This window comes from Lolium rigidum, chromosome 2 (assembly GCF_022539505.1).
Source record: "Lolium rigidum isolate FL_2022 chromosome 2, APGP_CSIRO_Lrig_0.1, whole genome shotgun sequence".
NCBI lineage: Eukaryota > Viridiplantae > Streptophyta > Magnoliopsida > Poales > Poaceae > Lolium > Lolium rigidum.
In genome coordinates this window covers 155,797,460-155,809,550 of record NC_061509.1, presented here as the reverse complement: position 1 = coordinate 155,809,550, position 12,091 = coordinate 155,797,460, and positions in this window count along the sequence as shown.

Below are 12,091 nucleotides of genomic sequence, written 5' to 3'. Positions count from 1 at the left end.
AATGAAATCTCTCGGTTAAAAATTGCCCAACCCATGGATCGACTACTTGGATGATCATCCAAACCTTCTATGCAGGACTAAATTTTTCTTCGCGGAATTTATTGGATTCAGCTGCTGGAGGTACCTTTATGTCCATCACTCTTGGTTAAGCAACAAAGCTTCTTGATAATATGATGGTTAATTACTCTGAATGGCACACGGAAAGAGCTCCACAAGGTAAGAAGGTAAATTCTGTTGAAGAATCCTCTTCCTTGAGTGATAAGGTTGATGCTATTATGTCTATGCTTGCGAATGATAGGACTAATGTTGATCCTAATAATGTTCCATTAGCTTCATTGGTTGCTCAAGAAGAACATGTTGATGTAAACTTCATTAAAAATAATAATTTCAACAACAATGGCCATATCCTTATAATAATGGTAACGGTTATGCTAATTCTTATGGGAATTCTTACAACAATAATAGGAATACACCCCCTGGACTTGAAGCTATGCTTAAAGAATTTATTAGTACACAAACCGCCTTTAACAAATCTGTTGAGGAAAAGCTCAATAAAATTGATATTCTTGCTTCTAGAGTTGATAGTCTTGCCTCTGATGTTGATCTTTTGAAATCGAAAGTTATGCCTAATAGGGATATTGAAAATAAAATTGTTACTACAGCAAATGCCATCCAAGTTAGAATTAATGAGAATATAAGATTAATGGCCGAACTGCGTGCTAGGTGGGATAGAGAAGAAAATGAAAAACTAGCTAAAGAGGAAAATGTAGCTAAAGTTTGGACTATTACCACCACTAGCAATGCTAATGATTCATATGTTGCTGCACCTCCTACTATCAATGGTAAAATAATTGGTGTTGGCAATGCTTCTACTCCTAGTGCAAAGCGCGCAAAATTACCTCGAAACCGCTAAAACCGCTGAAACCGCCTCGTGATAAAACTGCTGAAATTTTTTCCAACCTTGGGGATGATAATCCCATTGCTTTAGATTGTAATGATTTAGATTTTGATGATTGCCACATCTCTGAAGTTATAAAGTTCTTGCAAAAACTTTCTAAGAGTCCCAATGCTAGCGCTGTAAACTTGGCTTTCACAAAACATATTACAAATGCTCTCATAAAAGCTAGAGAAGAGAAACTAAAACTTGAAACTTCTATTCCTAGAAAGCTAGAGGATGGTTGGGAGCCCATCATTAAAATGAGAGTCAAAGATTTTGATTGTAATGCTTTATGTGATCTTGGTGCAAGTATTTCTGTTATGCCTAAGAAAGTCTATGATATGCTTGACTTGCCACCATTGAAAAACTGTTATCTGGATGTTAATCTCGCTGATAATGCTAAAAAGAAACCTTTGGGAAAAGTTGATATTGTGCATATTATGGTTAACAATAACTTTGTCCCCGTTGATTTTGTTGTCTTGGATATTGAATGCAATGCATCTTGCCCCATTATATTGGGAAGACCTTTTCTTCGAACCGTTGGTGCTACTATTGATATGAAGGAAGGTAATATTAAATATCAATTTCCTCTCAAGAAAGGTATGGAACACTTCCCTAGAAAGAGAATGAAGTTACCTTATGATTCTATTATTAGAACAAATTATGATGTTGATGCTTCATCTTTTGATGTTACTTGAGTTACACTTTCTGCGCCTAGCTGAAAGGCATTAAAGAAAAGCGCTTATGGGAGACAACCCATGTTTTTACTACAGTATTTTTGTTTTATATTTGTGTCTTGGAAGTTGTTTACTACTGTAGCAACCTCTCCTTATCTTAGTTTTGAGTTTTGTTGTGCCAAGTAAAGTCTTTGATAGTAAAGTAAGTACTAGATTTGGATTACTGCGCAGTTCCAGATTTCTTTGCTGTAACGAATCTGGGTCTACCTCCCTGTAGGTAGCTCAGAAAATTAAGCCAATTTACGTGCATGATCCTCAGATATGTACCCAACTTTCATTCAATTTGAGCATTTTTATTTGAGCAAGTCTGGTGGCCTAATAAAATCCATCTTTACGGACTGTTCTGTTTTGACAGATTCTGCCTTTTATTTTGCATTGCCTCTTTTGCTATGTTGGATGAATTTCTTTGATCCATTAATGTCCAGTAGCTTTATGCAATGTCCAGAAGTGTTAAGAATGATTGTGTCACATCTGAACATGTTAATTTTTATTATGCACTAACCCTCTAATGAGTTGTTTCGAGTTTGGTGTGGAGGAAGTTTTCAAGGATCAAGAGAGGAGTATGATGCAATATGATCAAGGAGAGTGAAAGCTCTAAGCTTGGGGATGCCCCGGTGGTTCACCCCCGCATATTCTAAGAAGACTCAAGCGTCTAAGCTTGGGGATGCCCAAGGCATCCCCTTCTTCATCGACAACATTATCAGGTTCCTCCCCGAAACTATATTTTTATTCCATCACATCTTATGCACTTTGCTTGGAGCGTCGGTTTGTTTTTGTTTTTTGTTTTGTTTGAATAAAATGGATCCTAGCATTCACTTTATGGGAGAGAGACACGCTCCGCTGTAGCATATGGACAAGTATGTCCTTAGGCTCTACTCATAGTATTCATGGCGAAGTTTCTTCATTAAGTTGTTATATGGTTGGAATTGGAAAATGCTACATGTAGTAACTCTAAAATGTCTTGGATAATTTGATACTTGGCAATTGTTGTGCTCATGTTTAAGCTCTTGCATCATATACTTTGCACCCATTAATGAAGAAATACTTAGAGCTTGCTAATTTGGTTTGCATATTTGGTTTCTCTAGAGTCTAGATAACATCTAGTATTGAGTTTTGAACAACAAGGAAGACGGTGTGGAGTCTTATAATGTTTACAATATGTCTTTTATGTGAGTTTTGCTGCACCGTTCATCCTTGTGTTTGTTTCAAATAACCTTGCTAGCCTAAACCTTGTATCGAGAGGGAATACTTCTCATGCATCCAAAATCCTTGAGCCAACCACTATGCCATTTGTGTCCACCATACCTACCTACTACATGGTATTTATCCGCCATTCCAAAGTAAATTGCTTGAGTGCTACCTTTAAAATTCCACCATTCACCTTTGCAATATATAGCTCATGGGACAAATAGCTTAAAAACTATTGTGGTATTGAATATGTACTTATGCACTTTATCTCTTATTAAGTTGCTTGTTGTGCGATAACCATGCTTCTGGGGACGCCATCAACTATTCTTTGTTGAATATCATGTGAGTTGCTATGCATGTCCGTCTTGTCCGAAGTAAGAGAGATCTACCACCTTTATGGTTGGAGCATGCATATTGTTAGAGAAGAACATTGGGCCGCTAACTAAAGCCATGATTCATGGTGGAAGTTTCAGCTTTGGACATATATCCTCAATCTCATATGAGAATAATAATTGTTGCCACATGCTTATGCATTAAAGAGGAGTCCATTATCCGTTGTCCATGTTGTCCCGGTATGGATGTCTAAGTTGAGAATAATCAAAAGCGAGAAATCCAAAATGCGAGCTTTCTCCTTAGACCTTTGTACGAGCGGCATGGAGGTACCCCATTGTGACACTTGGTTAAAACATGTGCATTGCAAAGATCCGGTAGTCCAAGCTAATTAGGACAAGGTGCGGGCACTATTAGTATACTATGCATGAGGCATGCAACTTGTAAGATATAACTTTCATAACTCATATGCTTTATTACTACCGTTGACAAAATTGTTTCATGTTTTCAAAATAAAAGCTCTAGCACAAATATAGCAATCGATGCTTTCCTCTTTGAAGGACCATTCTTTTACTTTTATGTTGAGTCAGTTCACCTATCTCTCTCCACCTCAAGAAGCAAACACTTGTGTGAACTATGCATTGATTCCTACATATTTGCATATTGTACTTGTTATATTACTCTATGCTGACAATTATCCATGAGATATACATGTTATAAGTTGAAAGCAACCACTGAAACTTAATCTTCCTTTGTGTTGCTTCAATACCTTTACTTTGATTTATTGCTTTATGAGTTAACTCTTATGCAAGACTTATTGATGCTTGTCTTGAAGTACTATTCATGAAAAGTCTTTGCTTTATGATTCACTTGTTTACTCATGTCATTACCATTGTTTTGATCGCTGCATTCATTACATATGTTTACAAATAGTATGATCAAGGTTATGATGGCATGTCACTTCAGAAATTATCTTTGTTATCGCTTTTACTCGCTCGGGACGAGCGTAACTAAGCTTGGGGATGCTTGATACGTCTCCGACGTATCGATAATTTCTTATGTTCTATGCCATATTATTGATGATACCTACATGTTTTATGCACACTTTATGTCATATTCGTGCATTTTCCGGAACTAACCTATTAACAAGATGCCGAAGTGCCGATTCTTTGTCTCGTCGTTTTTGGTTTCAGAAATCCTAGTAACGAAATATTCTCGGAATTGGACGAAACAAAGACCCATGGGCCTATTTCGCCACGAACCTTCCAGAAGACCGAAGAGCATACGAAGTGGGGCCACGAGGTGGCCAAACCACAAGGCGGCGCGGCCAAGGGGGGCCGCGCCGCCCTGTGGTGTGGGCCCCTCGTCGGCCCCCGACTCGCCCTTCCGCCTACTTAAAGCCTCCGTCGCGAAACCCCCGATGCGAAAAACCACGATACGGAAAACCTTCCGAGACGCCGCCGCCGCCAATCCCATCTCGGGGGATTCCGGAGATCTCCTCCGGCACCCTGCCGGAGAGGGGATTCATCTCCCGGAGGACTCTACACCGCCATGGTCGCCTCCGGAGTGATGAGTGAGTAGTTCACCCCTAGACTATGGGTTCATAGCAGTAGCTAGATGGTTGTCTTGTCCTCATTGTGCTTCATTGTTGGATCTTGTGAGCTGCCTAACATGATCAAGATCATCTATCTGTAATACTCTATGTTGTGTTTGTCGGGATCCGATGGATAGAGAATACCATGTTATGTTAATTATCAAGTTATTACATATGTGTTGTTTATGATCTTGCATGCTCTCCGTTACTAGTAGAGGCTCGGCCAAGTTTTTGCTCTTAACTCCAAGAGGAAGTATTTATGCTCGATAGTGGGTTCATGCCTCGCATTGACACCAGGACGAGTGACGAAAGTTCTAAGGTTGTCTTGTGCTGTTGCCCCTAGGGATAAAACATTGGCGCTATGTCCGAGGATGTAGTTGTTGATTACATTACGCACCATACTTAATGCAATTGTCCGTTGCTTTGCAACTTAATACTCGGAAGGGGTTCTGGACGATAACCCGAAGGTGGACTTTTTAGGCATAGATGCAGGTTGGATGGCGGTCTATGTACTTTGTCGTAATGCCCAATTAAATCTCACTATACTTATCATGACATGTATGTGCATTGTTATGCCCTCTCTATTTGTCAATTGCCCGACTGTAATTTGTTCACCCAACATGCTTTTATCTTATGGGAGAGACACCTCTAGTGAACTGTGGACCCCGGTCCATTCTTTAATACTTGAAATACAAATCTCGCTGCAATACTTGTTTTTACTATTTTCTCTGCAAACAATCATCTTCCACACAATACGGTTAATCCTTTGTTACAGCAAGCCGGTGAGATTGACAACCTCACTTGTTTCGTTGGGGCAAAGTACTTTGGTTGTGTTGTGCAGGTTCCACGTTGGCGCCGGAATCTCTGGTGTTGCGCCGCACTACATCCCGCCGCCATCAACCTTCAACGTGCTTCTTGGCTCCTCCTGGTTCGATAAACCTTGGTTTCTTTCCGAGGGAAAACTTGCTGCTGTGCGCATCATACCTTCCTCTTGGGGTTGCCCAACGAACGTGTGAAATACACGCCATCAGCGGGACGCAAGCGTTGGTGGAGCGTGCCGGGTCGGACGCTCGACGCCGTCATCGAGCACATCGAGGGCGGCAATGCGCCCGTTCTGACGATGCCCCCGCTGTCGAGGGAATCGGCTAGCCGCCGCTGGGGAAGCAGCAGCTGGCAGCCACGGTGCATGGCTGCCAGCTCCTCGTCGTCCGGTTCGGCGTCGAGGTCGACGCCGATCTCCAGGTCGGCGCCATCATGGGCGCTGTTGAAACAGGAACCGCTTTCCCCGCCGAGCAACCGTGCGCGCAGCAGCAGCGGGATCGTCATCCGCGAGCCCTCGATGCCACGCGGCCGCCTCCGCGCCAAGCGCGAACCAGACACCTCCGGCGAGCGGAAGCGCAAGCCGGTGAAGGTGGAGGAGGTCCACGACCCCGAGGACGCCGCAATCCTCGAGGCCGTCATGGCGAGGTCCCTCCAAGACCTCGTCCCCGCCGACAACGCCATGCCCCTCGACCAGGCCTGCGCCTGGTCGAGGGAGCAGTGGGAGAAGGAGGAGGCGGAGCGGCAGGCTCGGCTCCTCGAGCAGGCCGCTCGGTAACGCCGGCCTGCGACTCCTCCATCTGGTGCCCCCGTCCCCTTCATAGACCTCGAGACGGACTCCGACGACGACTGGTACAAGCCCTCGCCGTCCCCGCCGCGCAACAGTGGCCGGTGGGGAGACCCCGGCCAGGGCACCAGCAGCCAGGCGCCGACGGCGCCACCGCGTTTCGATGATGGCGGCGACGGCGACGGCGACGAGGACTACACGGTGTTCTACCGCCATTTCGGCATGTAGAGCGCCGTGTTTTAATATTTAAATTTGTATTCCCCCGGCCGAATTCGAAATATATTCGAATTCGGCCTCTATGTATGAACTTCCCCCTCTATATAGTAAATATCATTAAATTTAGTCTAAATTCAATCGTTTTAGCCGTATTTCATCAAGCTTTCGTTTTTCAAATTTAGATCGACGTCTTCGCCTGAAATCGCGGCTGGAAAACTCGTCCTCCCCACGCCAGTTTTACGTCCAATCCGGAGGAAATTTATCCCGGATTTCGACGTGGGGAGGCCAAACGAGTGAAGATGCTCTTAGTATCTATGTAAATATAAATATATGGCACGGAAAGCACTTTTGGGCTTTTGGCTCTCGAGCTTCAGTGCTCCCTCCATATTAAAAAATCAAAAATTATATTTATAGTTTTCTAAAAAATTATATGAAAGAAGATCCTAAAAGTCGGTAATGATGTATCCCACTAACATGCAAAATCTCAAATAAACAAGTATTATGCGCATCACAAAAATGAAAAAGTCAGAATTTATTTAGAGATTTGAAATCACTATACTCATATTTACACTTTTTCTATATTTGTGTACTCTAAAATATACATTATTTCAAATTGACAGTTTGGACGTTAGTGGGATGCTTTACTCGCTACATCCCGATTTTCCATAGTTTTTTAAAACTTGGAAATAGGATTTTCATATTTTTGTAAATAATCACTGGTACCCATATGGGTCAAATCTTCACTCTGGCGCTATATGGCGGCTTAATAAACATGTTGTCGAGACCCCTAACTTTGACTCATTTAATCATGAATTGGTGCATACTCTAACTAAAGTGATAACTGAACTCCCTTATCTGATAGCCTCCATTCTGAAAATATCATGGACGAATCTCGAACAGATTCGGGCACTGCGCGCGGGCGTTTACTCTATGTGCATGTGTGATGTGTTGTGTTGTGTGCAGACTTCTGTTGTTCACTTGTTATGGTTTCTATTGGCTTGCCCTGCTTAAAAGATAGCCCAAGTTCGTTTTGCCAAATTTGGTTAACAAACCTTTTACTTGGTATTTTTTGGAGCAACCGGCAGGAGCACCGCTTCTTCATTAAGCAAGGCGAAAAACATCACAAACTGTACAAGGAGTTGCATGTTTAGATTAGGGTGGTAACATGGCAAAACCCACCAAAAGATCAAAAGAAAAGGAAACTAATCTGGCTCGGCCGGGATGGCTGGCCCGAAGCTAGCAAAAGCACGTTGTCCCTGCAAGATGTCTTCTCTGGTAATATCCGCGACCTCGGGGTAGGTAAGACGAAGGCCGGTGAAGATACGGCGATTCCTTTCCTTCCATGCATTCCAAAGCGCATAGAGTAAACGCCCGCTGATACGTCGTTTCTCCTCTCTCGGTTTCCCCGCGATCATGTCGTCCCACCATTCTGAAATGGAGGTGAAGGAGGTTCTGGAGTCCGGGGAGTCATCGTTGTCCCATCCTTTCGCCATGTTCCATATGGCCGCAGTGAAAGGACAATCCTTGCAGAGATGCACGGCCGTCTCCGGCGCACGTCGACAGAGAGGACACGTCGGGTCGTGAGTCCAACCCCGAATAGCAAGCATGTCAGCAGTGAGGAGCTTTCCATGAAGCGCCAACCAGGCGAACAATTTGCACTTTGGCTCCGCATGAGCCGCCCAAATCTTATTTGCCATGAAGCTGGGATGGCTAACGAGGAATTGGGCCTTGTAGGCCGAGCCGACGCTATAAGTCCCATTAGTGGACAGAAGCCAAGATATGGAGTCCGGACGCAGTGGGTCGAGGACGATTTCGTGGACGGTGTCCCAGATCTCGAGGTATTGTGTCAGCTGTATGGGGGAGTTGATCCTGGCCACAAAACGGATCCAGTTGTTGTCACGTATCTCCTTTGCGACTGAACGGTTCTTCCTGGAGGCAATGGAGTAAAGCTCAGGAGCCCAAGAGGCCAGAGGTGCCCGGCTGCTCCAGTTGTCATGCCAAAAGGAGGCAGTTTCGCCATCACCAACAGTAATCTTAGTAGAGGCCCTGAAAAGGGTCATGTCCTTGTCATCACACGGAAGCTTGGAGCCGAACCAGGTGCGCTCTGGATCTGTCCAGTTAAACCACGGCCAGCGAAGACGCAAAGCACGCCCCGTTCTCTCCAGATCAGGCATCCCAAGACCGCCCAGACCCTTCGGCCTACAAACGGTCTTCCAGTTGACAAGCGCTTTCCCTTGCGCCACGTGTTCGCCCTCGTCTCCAGCCCAAATGAAGTTCCTAGCAATCCTGTTGATCTTGTATGTTGCCCATTTTGGAATGGGAATGACAGTGGCATGATATATCCTAGTCGCCATGAGTACCGACTTTGCAAGCGTGACTCTCCCCGGGCGCGCGAGATTTTCCCCATCCAACCAGGAAGTTTCCCCGCAATCTTGTCAATCAGCGGTTGAAGGTCCACTTTGCGAAGACGACGGAAGTGGAGAGGGAGGCCTAGGTACTTTCCGGGGAAGGTTGCGACCTTGGCGGGGAAACCAGCAAGGATATCGACAAGATCAACCTCATCGCAGCGCACCGGGAAGACCTCCGTCTTGATCATGTTGGTGATGGAGGAAATGGCCTGCAGTTCGTCCTTGAGCGGGTTCACAAAGATGCCGACGTCGTCGGCATAGAGCGAAATGTGGCATCGGGTAATCCGCGAGCGGATGGGGCTCAGGATGCCATGAAGGTTAGCTTTGGAGAGGATGCGTTGCAGGGGGTCGTTGGCGAGAATGAAGAGCATGGGCGACAAAGGGTCGCCTTGTCGAAGCCCCCTCTTATGGCAGAACGGGCGGCCAACATCGTCATTCAACAACACCCTTGACGTGGCCGAAGCTAGCGAGAGACAGATCCAGTCTCTCCAGACTTTCCCAAAGCCCAAAGCCGTAAGAACTTCAAGGAGGTAGGCCCATCCCACCGAATCGAAGGCCTTGGAGATGTCAAGCTTGAGGAATAGGCAGGGGTTCTCGAGGAATGCAGCTCCTTGATGAGGTTCTGAACGTGTAAGTAGTTGTCGTGAATGCTCCTTTTCTTCACAAAAGCGCTCTGGCATTTGGAGACAATATCAGGAAGAATGGGCGCAAGGCGGTTTGCCAGGAGCTTGGAGAAAACCTTCGACAGACTATGTATGAGGCTGATCGGACGGTAGTCCCCAACCGACGAGGCGTCCGGCTTCTTGGGGATGAGGACGATGTTCGCCGAGTTGACAAGACTAGTACACCCGTCGCGCAGGTTGGACATATGAATGATAGCAGCCGTGATGTCCGCTTTGATGATCTCCCAACAGGACTTGAAGAAGACACCTATGAGGCCATCTGGGCCCGGAGCCTTGATGGAGGGTAACGAGAAAACCGCGTCCCGAATTTCCTGAGCACTGAAAGGCGCGTCGAGGTCAGATAGATCATGAGGAGTATAGTCAAGGCTCTCCCAGTCGAGGCTGCAATGTCTGGTAGCCTTAGTGCCCAGAAGTCCCTTGAAGTGTTGCAGAAGAACCTCCGCTTTGTCGTCGTTAGTGATCTCCGTGGCTGTGGCCGTGGTCAGGGACTGAATATGAACCTTTCTTCTTCGCCCATTGGCCAGAGAGTGGAAAAGCTTTGTGTTAGCGTCCCCCAAGCGGATCCAAGTGAGCTGATGTCTACGCACGCTTCTATTCCTGTAGACAGTGTTGGGCCTCCAAGAGCAGAGGTTTGTAGAACAGCAGCAAGTTTCCCTTAAGTGAATCACCCAAGGTTTATCGAACTCGGGGAGGTAGAGGTCAAAGATATCCCTCTCAAGCAACCCCTGCAATTAAGATACAAGAAGTCTCTTGTGTCCCCAACACACCTAATACACTTGTCGGATGTATAGGTGCACTAGTTCGGCGAAGAGATAGTGAAATACAAGTAATATGGATGATTGTAAGTAGTAATTGCAATCTGAAATAAAAATGGCAGCAAGCAAACATGTAACGAACTTGTTGGAAACGGTGTTTCAATGCTTAGAAACAAGGCCTAGGGATCATACTTTCACTAGTGGACACTCTCAACATTGATCACATAACTGAATAAATAAATGCTACTTTCTACACTCTCTTGTTGGATAACAAACACCATTCATTGTGTAGGGCTACAAAAGCACACCTCAAGCCGGAGTAAACAAGCTCCACAACATCCGGAGTTCATATTAGAGTAACCTCTAGAGTGCATAATAGACCGTTGCAATTTAGACCGAGTACTAACATAGCATACACACTCGTCAACAATAGCTATGAAAGGGGGAATAGATCGCATCAATACTATCATAGTAATAGTTAACTTCATAATCTACAAGAGATTACAATCATAACCTACGCCAAGTACTACATGATGCACACACTTGTCAACATTACAACATGGAGGAGGAATAGACTACTTTAATAACATCACTAGAGTAGCACATAGATTAATAGTGATACAAAGCTCATGATCACATAAAGATCACACCATGGGAGAGAGAGATGAACCACATAGCTACCGGTAGAGCCCTTAGCCTCGGGGGAGAACTACTCCCTCCTCATCATAGGAGACAGCAACGGCGATGATGATGGCGGTGGTGTCGATGGAGATGACTCCGGGGGCAATTCCCCGTCCCGGCGGCGTGCCGGAACAGAGACTTCTGTCCCCCGAAACGGAGTTTCGCGATGGCGGCGGCGTCCCTGGAGTCTTTCTGGAGTTTCGTCAATTGGTGTAGGGTTTTCACGTCACGAGAGATTATATAGGCGAAGAGGCGGCGCAAGGGGGTGCCTAGGGGGCCCACCCCATAGGGCGGCGCGCCCCCCTCCTAGGTCGCGCCCCAGTGTGGTGTGGGGGCCCTGGGCCTCCTCTCCGGCTCTCCTTCGGTGTTCTGGTCCGTCTCGGTGAAATAAGATGTTTGGCTTTTGTTTCGTCAAATTCCGAGAATATTGCCCGAACAGTCTTTCTGGAACCAAAAACAGCAGAAAACAGGAACTGGCACCTCGGCATCTTGTTAATAGGTTAGTTCCGGAAAATGCATAAAATCATTATAAAGTGTGAGAAAAACATGTAGGTATTGTTATAAAACTAGCATGAAACATCAGAAATTATAGATACGTTGGAGACGTATCATGAGCCTAGAGCGTTGGCGTAATTTTGTCTTCTGAATGGAGAGGAGGACAAGGTAGGAGCACTTGATCTGGCGATGCATGTCCCGTTCTTCGTCTGAGAGAGGCCTAGCCTCCTCAGCTTGGTCCAAACGAAGGATGATTTCCTTACCGGCGGCTATGTGCAATCTAATATCCCCAATACAAAGTCTTTGCCACTTGCGCGGAGCCTTGGCGGTGCGCGAGAGCTTGATGTGGACACAGCGGATGGGGTCAATAGCCAAGGTCGCCTTGTTCCAGGCCTCAGAGACAGTCTCCTTGAACCCATGGATACGAGTCCAGAATTCTTCGAACTTGAACGAAGGCTTTC